Source organism: Pinus tabuliformis, chromosome 7, assembly GCF_031772625.1.
Source record: "Pinus tabuliformis cultivar Carrire ecotype Pingquan chromosome 7, CPIR1, whole genome shotgun sequence".
NCBI classification, from domain to species: domain Eukaryota; kingdom Viridiplantae; phylum Streptophyta; class Pinopsida; order Pinales; family Pinaceae; genus Pinus; species Pinus tabuliformis.
Window position 1 is genome coordinate 888088167 of NC_142293.1, and position 16222 is coordinate 888104388.

Genomic DNA, 16222 nt, shown 5'->3' on the forward strand with positions numbered 1-16222 from the left:
TCTAACGTAACCTACAGTTTAGACAAACTCATAGCAGTGCTGGTGACAGTGGAAAAAATAATTTCCCCAACCTGCTTATGCATCTCCATTTGTTCAATTGGATGTATATCTTTTACATCAAACTCAAATGTTGTCTTTTAGTAGTCTCATGCTGCCTTGGGCTAGGGAACCTGTGCCTGGAGGAATCCCATTTTCATTTTCCCTTTCACTGAATCAAAGGCTGACAATGACCCGCTTTGAGAACCGGAAGTCTGCATCCAAAACTGATTATAGGTGTTAATATTTAAGGCCTCATTCCTTACTTTTATTTCCTTAAAAATGTCCATTATACTTTTCGTTGTCTCCCCTGTAGTAGATGTGCTGGTCTGCATAATTTGTTGATGCTCTTGTGAAGCCATGGAGGTAGTGGGAGACAGTGTGGTTTGATCACCCACTAATGAGGAAACAAGTGGCTCATTAGTGGTGATAATGTTCTCTTGCTCTGAGTCCTTACTGAGGCTTAGTTTGGAACTAAGCTTGGCCTTCTTCCTATACATAATTTTAAATCCTTCACTGAAAATTTTAGTCCCTAAAGGGGACTCTTCTTCTCTGCTTCTCTTAGTTATTTTCTCGTGCATGGTAGGACTCTGTATTGTAGAGGATGATACCAGTTGCTCCTCTCCCTCTTGTAGGGTATTCACAATCCATTCTAGTTGGTTTTTGTATTTCTCTATCTCTGGTATGGATGTGTGAAAATAAGCAGTAGATTTGGTTTCTACTCTTAATTTAGAAATGATCCCTAATGGATCATATGACTAGGTGAAGCTAAGGCTGAACTGCATTTCTTTTAATAGTTTATCTGCTTCTTCCCCTGCTGCCCTATTGTTGCAAATGAAAGGCCCAATCTGTGTTTTAATTTTGAACTGGGACTTCTGTAGAAATTTCTCTATAGATCAGCTAGCTCTGATACCATATAGAAATTCTACAGATTCTCTACAAATCTAGCTCTAAGACCATGTAGAAAATCTGATTGTAGATTAACTCGATAATGCAATATAACCAAAGCAAAATACCATAATCTACTTCTACTATCAAACTTGCGGAAGCTTAAAGATCGAGCTGAATCAGAGCTGAACACATATAACCATAAGAAGAAGAATAAATACACATGAAACACAGAAAATACTCAGGGGAAAGCCTCAGCTAAAAACCCCACTATCTGTATTATCATACAAGGTGGAAATACATCAGAATTATACGAAGCCTTAGCTCTCACAACTAGCCAGCTCTCAGTACAATCCTCCTAGATTCTCACAGGCAATCAAAGCTTCTCACAAGCCTTCTCCTCTACCCTCCAAGCTCCTATTTCCTTGCGCAGTTACCTCTAGGATGATGTCCTTCACCCAGTGTAACACTGCTCTCACACACTGCTCTAACACACTGTCAGAACTGCACAATCCTCAAGGAACCTTACCTTAACTGCATGGATGAGTTTCCTTTATAGTAAAACACATGCAACTTATAGTAACCTATCCTTGACATTTAGCTCAATTGGGTCTTTCTCATAATAGACATGCATGAGTTTCTTATGAGAGAATCTCTAGTTATCTGGAGTACACTAGTTGAGTGCATGCATGCATCAACTGACTGATAACTCTCTATTAGTTCCTTAAACAGTTTGGAACTAATTTAACTGGACTTAACTCAATAAATTGAGCTAACTAATTACAATTCAAATATAACTCAATCTTATCTCCTTAATTAAGGGTTAATCTCCTTAATTTAAGGGATAACTGTTGCATGACTTCAGAAAGACTTCTAACTTGAATTTCTCCAACTAATTAACTCAAGATGAATTAATTAATTATTTTCAAGCAACTAGTGAGACTAAATTCAAATTTAATTCACAATTTTAATTCAAGGACAAATTAAAATTGGAATATTTTGGATTCTATTTTTATCATTTCTTGTTGCTATTTTCAACACTCCCTCTCACTAAGAAAGGAATTCAACTTGATCCCGATCCTGAACCTTTGGAATGTTATGCATGCAACACTTCTCTCTAGTGTTGTTGCTCCAACAACTCCAAAAAAAAAAAAAAAAACATCCAACCTGAATCAGTATGATGCATCTGTCATCAAAGTCTCTGACTACTATTGCCTCTGTCAACTGAAAACTCTATGCTTCTGCTGACTCAACCTTTCTACACTGTTGTCAATCCTTCTCTGCGCTCTTTAGTATCTGACTGCTCTAGCCTTTGTCACTTTGATCTCTGACTGCATCAATCCCACTGATTCCTCCCGCTACTCTGTACTTTGGGCTCTCGTAGCAAGGTACAATCCATGAGATAAAACCTCTCAATGGACCCTACCCAATTTCAACCTTCTTGAGACTATCACTTCACAATGCCCCACCTCACACCTGGAGGTATGGCTGCATGTGATCCCTCTGGCCACTGCTCCAATTGTGGCTCCTCCACAATTGTCTGAGACTTCTTCTGGGACTGCATGTTGAGAGGTAATTTACTCTCCCTCTCAACCACCAAGTCTCTTACATTTGCCTTGCTCCTCAAGGCTTAGCATGCATCTTGAACCTCAAGAGCATATAGGTTCTTGACTCGTGAACCAATTTGTTTCACCTGTCTCGTGGTGATGTGTCTAAGGAAAACCTTTCCCTTACTAAAGACAACATTGTAGGCTCTGTCCTCTAACATCGCAATCGATACCAAGTTCTTCTTCAGTCCAGGCACATACTTCACATCTGTCAAGGTGATAGGAGCTCCATGCTCCCTCTGAAAAGAAACCGTGCCCACTCCTGAAACACTAAAACTTTCCTCGTCACCCATCTCTATGCGCATCTTGAGGTCTTTCTCCTCCAAGGCATTGAATAAACTTTTATCGTTGGTCATATGGAATGAGGCTCCATTATCAAGATACCAACCACAACCCATCATCGATGACACCATGCATGTGATGAGAGTAAAGTCCGTTTCGAACTAAGAGGCTAATGCCTCACCTTCTGATCCTTCCGAGGATCCCTTCTTGGAATTCTTCGATGGACAATCAGTCACATAATGTCCCATCTCGTTTTTTTTTTTTTTTTTTACTGTATGATATGAATTCGATTTGCACCTGCAACCCTGAACTTCAAACTTCGAATTCTCTTCTCCGTATATTGTTCACAACTCTAATAAAATCAACTTTGATAAACTTGGCTCCGATAAACTTGGCTCTGATAAACTTAGCTCTGATACCATGTAGAAATTTCTCTATAAATCAACTAGCTCTAATACCATATAGAAATTCTGCAAATTCTCTACAAATCTACCTCTAAGACCATGTGGAAAATCTGACTGTAGATTAACTCGATAATGCAATATAACCAAAGAAAAATACCATAATCTACTTCTACTATCAAACTTGCGGAAGCTTAAAGATCGAGCTGAATCAGAACTGAACACATATAACCATAAGAAGAAGAATCAATACACATGAAACAAAGAAAATACTCAGGGGAAAGCCTCAGCTAAAAACCCCACTGTCTATATTATCATACAAGGTGGAAATACATCAGAATTATACAAAGCCTTAGCTCTCAGTACAATCCTCCTGGATGCTCACAGGCAATCAAAGCTTCTCACAAGTCTTCTCCTCTACCCTCCAAGCTCCTATTTCCTTGAGAAATTACCTTTGGGATGATCTCCTTCACCCAGTGTAACACTGCTTTCACACACTGCTCTAACACACTGTCAGAACTGCGCAATCCTCAAGGAACCTACCTTAACTGCATGGATGGGTTTCCTTTATAGGAAAACACATGCAACTGATAGTAACCTATCCTTGACATTTAGCTCAACTAGGTCTTTGTCATAATAGACATGCATGATTTCTTATGAGAGAATCTTCAATTATCTGGAGTATAGGAGTTGAGTGCATGCATGCATCAACTGACTGATAACTCTCTATTAGTTCCTCAAATAGTTTGGAACTAATTTAACTGGACTTAAATCAGTAAAGTGAGCTAACTAATTACAACTCAAATATAACTCAATCTTATCTCCTTAATTAAGGGATAATCTCCTTAATTTAAGGGGTAATTGTTGCATGACTTTAGAAAGACTTCTAACTTGAATTTATCCAACTAATTAACTCAAGATGAATTAATTAATTATTTTCAAGCAGCTGGTGAGACTAAATTCAAATTTAATTCAAAATTTTAATTCAAGGACAAATTAAAATTGGAATATTTTGGATTCTATTTTTATCATTTCATGTTGCTATTTTCAACAACTTCTTCTTGGCAGCTACAAAGTGGATCTCCTCCATATTGAGCATTTGCCTTATGTACTCTAGAGAAAAAATCCTCATTGGGAGGAATTTAGGTAGCTTGTAAGGCGCAAGCTCACACCCAAATATTCTCAATTCTATATAGTTTTGGTAGAGGTACTAATCCCTTGTCTGAACTTGGTTTGATAGATGCAACACCTTTCTAATTTCCTCATTGATCCTCAGTTCTATCCTGGCGCCTAGGAGACTGATTGCTAGATGCAAAAACATCTCTATGAACTATTTATATGTATATTCCTTTTGTTCCTTCATCACCAGCGTAGTCCAGAAGATGACTAACTATTGGTTCCCTTCTGCATCCAGCTTTTGCAAAGCAAGGTTGATGTTGTCTCCCTAAAAGTATAAGAACATATAATCTAACACAGAAGAATACTTGAATACCTCCTTAGTTGGGAATTTGATAAGCTGCTGATGAATTGAATCTGCAAGAATTTGGCTAAATTTAAACATGATGGAGGGCTTAGAATCAACAGAGAACATGGATAGAAATCCTATGATGGACTCATCTACCGATTGATCTGAGTAGTAGCCAAGGAGGTAAGAGATAACTGTGATAATCTGCCTGGATATCTCAGGGAAAATGGAGGAGGGATAGGGAGGATGTTTCTTTGGCAATGAGGAATCTTCTGTCAAGAAAAGTTCTAGGGTTTTGGCCCTTTTAGCAAAGTATAATTTCTAGTACAGTTCAACAAGTGCTTCATAGGAAAAGGGGGTGGCATTCTCTACTGTGGGGGCTTGCATCATCTGGTCTATGGCTTGAGGAGTGATAGTAAACAAAATGTCTCCAGTGGGGGTAATGATGGCCCTTTTTCTCAGCAAATAAGATGCATGACACTTCCTAACAAATTCTAGGGTGCTGTGGGTACGAGGAAAAATGTAATGGGGTAAATTGGATTCCCATAGCTGAATGTCATCGGATTTGTCTATGTATTTGTCTTCGATCCAACAATGCATCTCAAAGATGTCAAATTCGCAGAGAGTTTCATGGATTTTAAGGTCTTTGTCAGCTAAAGGGATGTGGTGAAAATCAATGGGAGGATAGATCAGAGGATTGACAGGTTCTTCTGGTCCCTTGTCCTTTGGAGGCATCTTGGGATAAGGCTAAGGACAGTAGTGAAAATTGGATTGGAGGTTTCAATACACAGAGAGGAGTCAGGTTTTTGGGACAAGAACAGAGGCAATAGATTGAAAACGAGTGAGCAGACAGTGTCATTGGCGGGTGAAAATGTTGAAGTTTAGTCCAACAAACCTGTAACAAAGCAATAACAGTGACATTGCATGAATTCAGTAACTAGTTAATGAGTAAAAGGGAGCTTTATGTAACAATCTGGTTTTTTCGTTGAAGGTGGTGCGAGTCCATTGGATTAATGGCTAAACCATTTATTGCTTAATGACTTAATTTTGGAGGGAGTAGATGTAATTGGTGGAGTTAATGGGAAAATGACATGGCGAAAGATGAGTGGTGGGAGTGCAACGGGTGGGAGAGTGGTATTGGGAATCAGAGAAACAAATTTTCAAGGGGAGGGGGGAGAAGCGGTTAGTGGTTTCACCCGAGGGGCTCTGAAAAGCTATGATGTTGACACGTAGGGGCGGGCACGGTTTCGAATACAACCCATTTTAGACCGCTCCCCCCCCCCCCCCCCCCCCCCCCCCTCCCCGATGGTAAATTTCAGATGGTGAGGGGGGGATAAAGTATTGTGTGGGCCGTCAAATCTTTGGAGATGGGCGGAGATGCAGTGAGAGGTGACAGAGAGTTAACATAATGTGACGGGACACCCGGTGGGGCCAGCAGGAATTAATTTACTGCATAGTGGGAATGTTTGCAGTGTATGAGGGGGGTATTAAAACTTAGGAATAGGTAGGTGGAGGAAAATGTGAGCGGAAGGATGATTTTGGGATTTAAAACTTAGGAATAAGGGATTAATAGCAAAATTAATTGATATATAAAACCTTAGAGCAAAACCTTTACTCCTTTGCCTTTTTCTTCTGCACATGAAGATAACATTTGACATTTCCCAATGTGGCACATTTTTACTAACAGCCTGTGCATTATAAAAATATGAAATGAAGCCATTCTTTTCTTTTTTCTTCCCTAACATTTTATTTTTCTTTTGCCTTATTTGTTTAGGGCAGCTAAAACCTATCATTTTATTGATATGGATGCATATAAAACATTAAATTGGCCTAAAATTTTAACTTTTCTTTCTTTTGCATCCATATCCAAACTTAACATTTTAATTTTTTTTTTGGCTAATATACTAACTTATCAAAACCAAATAATGTTACAACATCAGCTCCAACTGGGGACTGCTTCCCCCTGTGGGATGTAGAGAACAAGCAGGTCCAAGTGCCTTCTCCTCGGGCTATGGAGTCTTTGCTGAAACATATACTCACTTGCAAATTTTTCAAAAATAAAATAAACTCTCCGGATATTTACAGATGATGAATGAATGGATGAAAAATTAATACTGAATGTAATGTTTCAAGTATTTCCCATTGACTGGCAATGAGGAATACTCTCCTTCCAAATTATGTAGGATGAATGTATTGTTCCCTTTGACTTCTGCAATGCTAAATGGACCAAACCAGAGGTTGTCAAATTTTGCATGCTTGCCTTTATCTTCTCTCCTTGTATCCCATATAAGCACTAGGTCACCTTTCTTGAAATTCTTTCTCTAACCTTTCTGTCAAACATTTCTTTCATCTTATTTTGGTACTGCCTTAGCTTGTACTGAATTTCATCCCTGTCTTCATTCAACTCAATAATTTTGTTAGTCCTTCTTGAGAAATCATCTTTTTTTTCATAGGATTCCTGGAGGAATCTCATAACAGGAAGAGTTGAATGAGTAGGAAAAATTGCTTCCTTACCATAAAATAATTGGAAAGGAGACTTGCATGTTGATCTTTTAGGAGAAACTTTGTTTGCCCAAATTGCATGGATTAGATGGTTGTCCCAACTCTCTTTATGGTCTTCAAGAGTCTTCTTAATGACCTTAACTATGCTCTTGTTGGAAGACTTTGCTAGCCCATTACCCTGTGGATAGTATGGTGTACAATGGTGTAATAGGATTGAATACTTTTGACAGAACTCAATCATTTTAACACTGCTGAAAGCTGCTGCATTATCTGTAACAATCTGTTGAGGACATCCAAATCTTGATAGGATGTTTTCTTCAAGAAATTTAATCACAACAGTATCAGTTGCATTTTTAATAGGTATGGCTTCTACCCACTTGGTAAAATAGTCTGTAGCAGTTAAAATCCATCTGTGTTGATTACTTGATTGTGGATGAATTTCCCTTATAAAGTCCACCCCAATTGTAGAAAAGGAGCATGAACCAATATTGGAACCAAGGGAAGCACTGACAGTTTCTATTTTCCTGCAAACAATTGGCATGGTGTGCAACTTCTTACTCTTGCTCCAACTTCTTTAAAAAGTGCGGGCCAATAGAAACCTACTTTTAAAATCTTGTAGGTCGTTGCTCTCTAGGAATAGCGTCCACCACAAAACCCCGCATGGAACTGATGTATAATTCTCTCTATTTCATTTTCAGTTAAACAAAGAAGAAGGATATTAGGAGGGCCTTTCCAGTATATTAGCATTGTAATGCAATATTTTACTGCTTTAAGCTTAAGGGATTTGCATTGCTTCAAGTTAAGATCAGCTGGACATTAAAAATCCCTAAGAAACTGCACAATATCAGAGTACCAATTAGAGAGTAGATATTTCTGATCTATGTGAACAAGAATGGCGTGATATGAAGAAAGAGGTTCCTATGGGTTGTCAGGCCAGGTAGTAACTCCACAAAATTCAATTCATATTATTCCTTTAGGTTGGTCTTTATTATATACATGAGGGAGACTGTTCACTTCATCTCCTGATGACTGTTCATATTACTTATTTATTTATTTACATTATATTCACCCAATCCTAATGATTAGGTGTCAACATTCCCCCCCTCCAAGCATCATTCTGAATCGTTCAAGCTTTTCTCTTCCAAGTGCTTTGGTGAAGATGTCAGCAATTTGCTCATTACTGGAACAATGACGGAGATGGATTGTTTTGGCCTCAACATGATGTCGAATAAGATGATATTTGGTATTGATGTGCTTCTTTCGATCATGGAACTTTGGGTTCTTGGCCAACTTTATTGCAGAGGTATTGTCAATCATGAGTGGAGTTCATTGTACTTGTTTTACCTGCAAATCTTTAAGAATTTTCCTAAGCCACACAATTTCTTTTGTTGCTTCAGCTACTGCCACGTATTCTGCTTCTATTGTGGAATCTGCTGGGACTGATTGTTTGCGTGATCTCCAGGAGACAGCTCCTAATCCAAGACTCGTAGCATATCCTGAAGTAGATACCCTAGTTTCTTTGTCTCCATCGAAGTCTGAATCAGAGTATCCAATCAAACTAAAGTCGTCCACCTGTGTATACTTGATTCCAATGTCTTGAGTTCCCTTCAAGTACCTTAGAACTCTTTTTGCAACATACCAATGTCCCTCACAAGGCTTTTGCATAAACCTGGAGAGGATTCCAACAACAAACGAAATGTTTGGTCTGGTAGTAGTTAGGTAGTTGAGACTTCCTACACGTTGTCTATATTTTGTTGCATCCTCAAATTCTTTTCCTTCAATAGATGTAAGCTTTAAGTTTTGTTCCATTAGAGTAGTAAGAGGATTTCATTCTGTCATGCCAAACCTATTCAATAGATCTCCAATGTATTTCTTTTGAGAAAGAAATATGGACTTCGGATGTTGGGTTACTTCAATACCAAGATAGTAATGAACATAGCCCAAGTCAGTCATCTCAAAACTTTTCCCCAATTCCTTCTTTATGGATGTAATGTAGCTTTCATTGTTCCTTGTCATCAAAAGATTATCTACATATACTACAAGATATACAACTGTTTTGCCAACTTTCTTGAAAAATAAAGTTGCATCATCAAGATCATAATGTTTGAAATTGAGTTTCAGAAGATGCTCAGTTAATTTTTCATACCAGGCTCGCGGTGCTTGTTTGAGGCCATACAAGGACTTCACAAGTTTGCATACTTTATGTTCATGTCCTTTCATAGCAAATCCTTCAGGCTGGGACATAAAAACATTCTCTTTTAGATCTCCATTCAAGAAAGCAGTTTTTACATCCATTTGATGGACTTTCGAACCGTTTTGAGCTGCTATGGCAAAGAGTGTCCGGATGGTAGCCCATTTTGCTGTGGGGGCAAAAGTCTCCTCATAATCGACCCCTTCCTTCTGTGCAAAACATTTTTCCACAAGCCTAACTTTGTGCTTTTCAAGTGAGCCATCAGCTTTATACTTGTTCTTGTAGACCCACTTACAGCCAATTGGTTTGGTTCCTAATGGAGGATCAACCAGCTTCCAAGTGCTGTTCTTTATGAGGGCATCATACTCCTTTTGCATCGCTTCTTTCCATTCATCATGAGAAGTAGCTTCTTTGAAGGAAGTTGGTTCAAAATCTGTAGACAAGTTCAATTCACAATCATAAGAAACATCCATATCAACAGGTGAATTAGAGTCATTTACATCACCTCCATTTTGCCGGTTTGAATTTCTAGTTCCTGTCTTTCCAAACTCATCAGGATGAACACTTCCAAGTGTCTTTGTCAGCCACTTTGGGGGACCTTTCTCAGATGGTCCAGGCTGCTCCATTGATTGATTTGGGACTGAATCAAGATTTAGTCTCCCAATTCTGTCAATCACATCACTTAAAGCATCATATGTTGTTGGAGTTTCATGCAGGGGAGAGTGTTCTTTAGAAGAAGATTCCACATGTTGATCTAGTATAGGAATCCCGCCTTCAAGATGTGGAATCTGATTATCAAATTCTTGAAATGATTTTGCTTTTGAGAATCTATCCAAGCGATCAAGTTGCCGCTCAACAACATTGTCAGTTTTGGATGATTCAAGAAAAATTACATCTCTAGATACAACAAACTTTTTATTTACTTCATCATAGAGACAATATGCTTTGGAGGTGTTTGAATACCCCAGGAAGATACACTTACGACTTCTTGCACCAATTTTGTTTCTATGTACCTTTGGTATCAAGGCATAATAGGTGGAACCAAAGACCCTGAGATGCTTTACCGAAGGAACATGCCCATACCACATTTCATATGGAGTCTTGTTTCTGATAGCATTAGATGGACATCTATTCTTTATATATGTAGCACATAGAACAACATCAGCCCAAAACATTATCTTTACATTTTTGAAGAAGGGCATGGATCGTACCATATTTAAGATTATCCTATTCATTCTTTTAGCTACACAATTCTGTTGGGGATTATAAGGCACAATTGTTTGATGTTTGATCCCATGCTGGCAAAGATAGTCTTCAAATTCATTTGATGTGTATTCTTTTCCATTATCAGTGCAAATAGACCCAATATGAGATTGTGCATCATTTTCAATCCATTTATGAAAGTTCTTGAATGTTTGAAAAGCATCAGATTTGTTCTTCAATAAATAAACCCAACACATTCTAGTGTAGTCATCAATAAATGTCATCATATATTTATTTCCGTTTGCAGAAGGAATGGGCATTGGACCACATAAATCTGAATGAATGAGTTCAAGTTTTCTATGTGCTCTTGAATGTGAATCATGAAAAGACTATTTTCTATGCTTTCCTAGAATACAAGCATCACATTGCTTAAATTTCCTAGGAATTGTAGGCAAACCAGCAACACCATTTTTCTTCAACAAGCAGAGGCTGTCATAGTTCAAATGTCCAAATCTAGCATGCCATAATAAACTTGATGGAAGTGTACCTTCCTCATGATGAGAATTGTATGATAAATGTTGTGCACGAGCAGAGGTTCCTTGCAGCTTGAGAAGCCTTTCTTCTTCTATTCCCCTCATGACAAGTGAGTGGTTAGATGCTTTTCTCACCTCAAGCTTTCCATCAAACATATGAATGGAGTGACCTTTCTGGTGGATGTGAACCAAGGACAACGAGCTTCTCTTTAGCTGTGGGAGATATAGAACATGGTGCAAAAGAAAGTCTGGAAGACCAGGCAATTTAAGCCTGATTGTGCCAATCCCTGATGGCTTGATTTTTGATTGGTCTGCAAAGTATACTACTCCATCAACATTGTCAGTAAATTCTTCAAAAAAATCTTTTCTATGAGTCATGTGGCAAGTTTCTCCTGAGTCAAGCAACCAATCATTTTTCCAAGAAGCAAGTGAAACATTAAATAAATCTTCATTTACTCCAATATTACATTTTGCCACAACATAGGGAGCGGATTCAGGTGCTTTACCTTTGTCTGTATCATCATTTTTACCTTTTTGTTGGTTTCTTTGCTGCTTAATTTTCTCCCATGGTAGCTTGCATGTAGAGGCATCATGTGATCCATTTCTTTTGCAGCATATGCAATGTAAATCTGCCATTTCTCCTTGAGAGTGTCTGCCCCCCCTGCCTCTGAAATATCTTCCTCTTCCTCTTCGACCACCTCTTCCTCTTGAAGAATCTTGAGTAGGATGATTTTCTTTATGATCAAGGCACATAGCCTCTTCATAAGATTCATGGGTTGTCTTCTTTCCAAAAGCTTTCTCTCTTTCAACAAACTTTTTCACAAGAGAGTCAAAGGTGATATCTTTGAGATTTCCATTTGCTTGCAATGACTCAAGATAATTGGAGTAAGTAGGATAAAGTGCCTTGAGAAAAGTGATAAGAGGAATATCCAATTCAACCTTAGTGGATTTGATATCATGCATTATAGACTTTACTTCAGATGCAAGAGCAAGAGGATCATTATTTTGTAGTTCAAGAGTGAAGAGTTTAATCATGAGTTGAACAACTTCAAGTGCAGAATGTGAGTCATAGAGTTTTTTCAGCTTTTGAAAGGCTTCGAAAGTAGTTGAAAATGGCGAAATGTGGTGACTCACCTCTTCATTTACAAATGCTGTGATTAATGCATAAGCTTTGCTGTTCTTATTTTCCCAAATGGCGAGCTCTTTGTCTCCATCTCCAATGCACACTCCTTTCCACAACTCATTGAAAATGAGGGTGTGTTTTATCATCCGGGACCATTCAAGATAGTTCTCCTTGCCAGTGAGAACTATTCCCACCATGGATATGATTGAATGCATTCTGTAAAAAATACTTCTGCTGATAGAAAAATACTTCTGCCAATATACAGTAAAATTGTACTTCTGGTGGTATTTTTTTTTTTTTTTTGAAATTACAATTCAAAGGGGAATTCTCCCCATATAGGGCTTTGTACTATCTTTGTCTTTAATGTTAAGGATGAAACCCAACAATGAAAATTGAAAATATCTTCCTCATCAATTTTTTTTTTTGGTTCCTGTGTAGCGCGTGATATAGCGCCGATAGCGTCTTTATCGGTTCAGACTTTCACTTTTCCTCAACGACACAAAATATTTGAAAACCTGTGTTCAGAGTTTCACTTACTACCAAAATAGAAAGAATTGAAATTTTGTGTACAGTTGTGCGTATTCCGCTCCATAAAGTGCAGGTAGGTACAGAGTCGTTACCCTCAGCGCGTACGCTAATTTCCAAAGAATACTTATGGAAGCAGCGTTCTTCAAAACAGGAATACTTATGGAATATTTATGGAAGCAGCGTTCTTCATTCAATACAAAAAAAACTATACAGCGCATTCAAGAAACTAGACCACCAACGTTCAATGTAATACAAGAACTGTGTATTAACTTATAAATTGACTTATAACAGGCAGCGTCAATCATATTACACACAGAATTCAAACTTCAGGCCTCAACGCATATGTCAGCACGGATTTAAAAAGGAAAATCAACGCTCATACCATAGATAGCTTGAAGGACTTCTTTTGTTTCACTCCCTGTTTGTGAGTAGAAAACCTTATGCTGATTGTATGAAATGAGTGAATTCATGGAGCAGGGCGTTTCTTTGTGGGAGCTGGGCGTTCATCATAGAGATTCAACACTCTTCTTCTGTAAAACAGAGAGACGTTACACCCAAGACAAAAAGGTGCCAACAATGAGCGCAAGGAGGAAAATTATGAACAGTCCAGGGAGCCAGAGGGCACAGTCAATGGTTGAAGGCAGATATCGAGCAGCGTAGCAGACAAGCATACAGGTAGGCTTGAGAGAAAATGTCAGGCACTGACACCACAACGTTTATATGGGCAGCGCTTTTAAATGGCCAGCATATTATATGGGCAGCGCTTTTGAATGGAGAGTAGAGGAGTAGAGTTTTGTATGCAAGGTAGAACATAGGTAGAATAGGGAGTTACAAAGCAGAGGAAAGCCAAAAATGGCGCCTGCTCTGATACCATGTCAGGCGAGGTAGTAACTCCACAAAATTCAATTCATATTATTCCTTTAGGTTGGTCTTTATTATATACATGAGGGAGACTATTCACTTCATCTCCCGATGACTGTTCATAATACTTATTTATTTATTTACATTATATTCACCCAATCCTGATAATTAGGTGTCAACATGGGTTCTCCCCTTCTATAAGAGGAGGAGGTTCTTGTGGATTCTCCTCAGATATTAAGGAAGGTTCTTGTGGATTCTCCCATGATATTAAGGAAGGTTCTTGTGGATTCTCCCCAGATGAAATTTCAAAAACTATATTTATCCCTAATACTTTGCAGTTGGACTCTACTAACAATTTAGCCAGGCCTTGGCCTTTTACTAGCTTTTTGGTCTTAATTTCAAGGTCAAATTCAAGAATTTTAGCAATCCATCTCCCTCTTCTTCCATCAGTATCAGGCTGGGTCAAAACAGTTTTAATAGCATGATTAGGGACATAAGCTGTAATGTGTGAATGCAGGACATAGGTTCTAAAGGCTTTGAGGGCTTGAATTAAGGCATAAGCTTGTTTTTCAATAATATCATACCTAAGTTCAGCGTCCCTCATAACTTTGGAAAAGAAGGCTATAGGTTGGTCATCACCATTTGTGTTCTTCTGTAAAAGTACAACAGCTAAGGTTGTCTCAGATGCAAAAGAAAATATGCTAAAAGGTGAAGAATAATCAGGGCTAGCTAATGTAGGGGCCTCAGATATAGCCTTTTTTATCTGATCAAAAGCATATCTAGCAGAAATTGTCCATTTCACTTCATTGTTTTTCTTTAGCATATCAGTTATATCCTTAACTATCTCTGCATAATTAGGGATGAACCTTCTGAGAAAATTAATCTTTCCAAGGAAGGTTTGTATCTCTTTCTTATTCCTTGGTAGAGATAGGGTTTGAATAGTTGAAACTCTCTTTGGGTCAATTATAACTCCCTCCTTGGAGATTATATGCCCTAGTAATTTTCCTTCCTTTACAACAAATAAATATTTCTTCAGATTGATGGATATGCCAAATTTCCTGCACCTGTCAAAAACCTTGCTCAAGTGTTTTAAATGATTTTCATCAGAATCAGAGAAAACAGTTAAATCATCTAAATAAATGACAGTAAATTTAGATGTTTTACCTACAAATGCTAGATCCATGGCTCTCTGAAAAGTGGCTCCAACATTGGTTAACCCAAATGGCATTCTAACATACATAAATGTACCCCAAGGAGTGGTGAAAGCAGTTTTGTCTTGGTCAACTTGACTTACCATGATCTGGTTGTAACCAGAAAATCCATCTAGCATAGAAATCCTATTTTCACCTGAAACTTTCTGAAGTAGATGATCCATTTTGGGCAATGGATAGTTATCCTTTAAAGATGATTTGTTCAGATTTCAGAAGTCTACACATAGCCTAATCTCACCATTTTTCTTTTTGACAGGAACTAGGTTGGCTACCCAATCAGAATACCTTAAAGGTACTATGATATGAGCATCAAGCAACTTTTTAAGTTCTTTCTCAATGGTTGGAAGTAGTATGGGATTGATTCTTCTTAGTTTTTGCTGAAAGGGTTTTGCTTTTGGTTTCAAAGGAATCTTATGCTCAATCAAAGATGTATCATAAGTTTTTAACTCATTATAAGACCAGGCAAAAATATCTTTGTAATTTTTAAGAAGATTCAAGTATTTGATTTTTACATCCGAAGGCAAGGTGGATGACAATTTAACATTTCTTACATCATTCAAAGTCCCAATATTTCATTCTTTGATTTCTTCTTCAGGTGAATTAAACAAGGGGTTTTTAGAGATATCATTATTATCAAATAGTTTTTCCAATGGAACTAATCCTTTATGAATAAAATTATTAGATAATTGGATGATATCATGATCAAGAATTTTAGGACTGAATGAAGTTTCTGGATTTAGGTGATTTGATTCTTGAACATCGTTTTGATCTTCTTCAATTTGCATATTTGAGAATTCATTAATGACTTGAAGGAAAGATTTTAATTGTTCATCATCTTCAAAAATCTGTTAGTGTTTAAGGTTATCAAGAATTGATGGTATATACTTGACTTGAATTTGGTACTCTAACAATATTGGCTCAGGGATTTTGAAAGAGCTTGCTGGGACAGCTAGTGAGTCAACATGCATATTTTCATCTCTAGGAATAGCAGTTATGTTAAATCCTTGGAAGAAATTTTCAATTGTGTCCCAAGCTTCATTTCTATAGGACCTAAGCCTTGGGTGTTTCGTTTGACACAGATTTCTAACCTGCTTCACTATAAGCTCAGAATAAAAAAAGACATTGGATTTAAGAGATCTGTGGTTTGTATCTTTTGAACCATTGACCGGAGAATCCACAGTATGAACATTTTTATACCAACGTTTCAAATCCCAAATGGGATCCATCATAAAAAAAGACACTCAATTTTTGAACCTTTAGACTCTTAGCTAGCTCAAGACCAAGAAGAAAAGCCTCATAGTCAGCCACATTATTGGTGACCTCAAATTCAAGTTTACATGACTGAGTTATGTTTTCTTTATTTGGTGAAATTGAAATAATTCCTGCTCGTG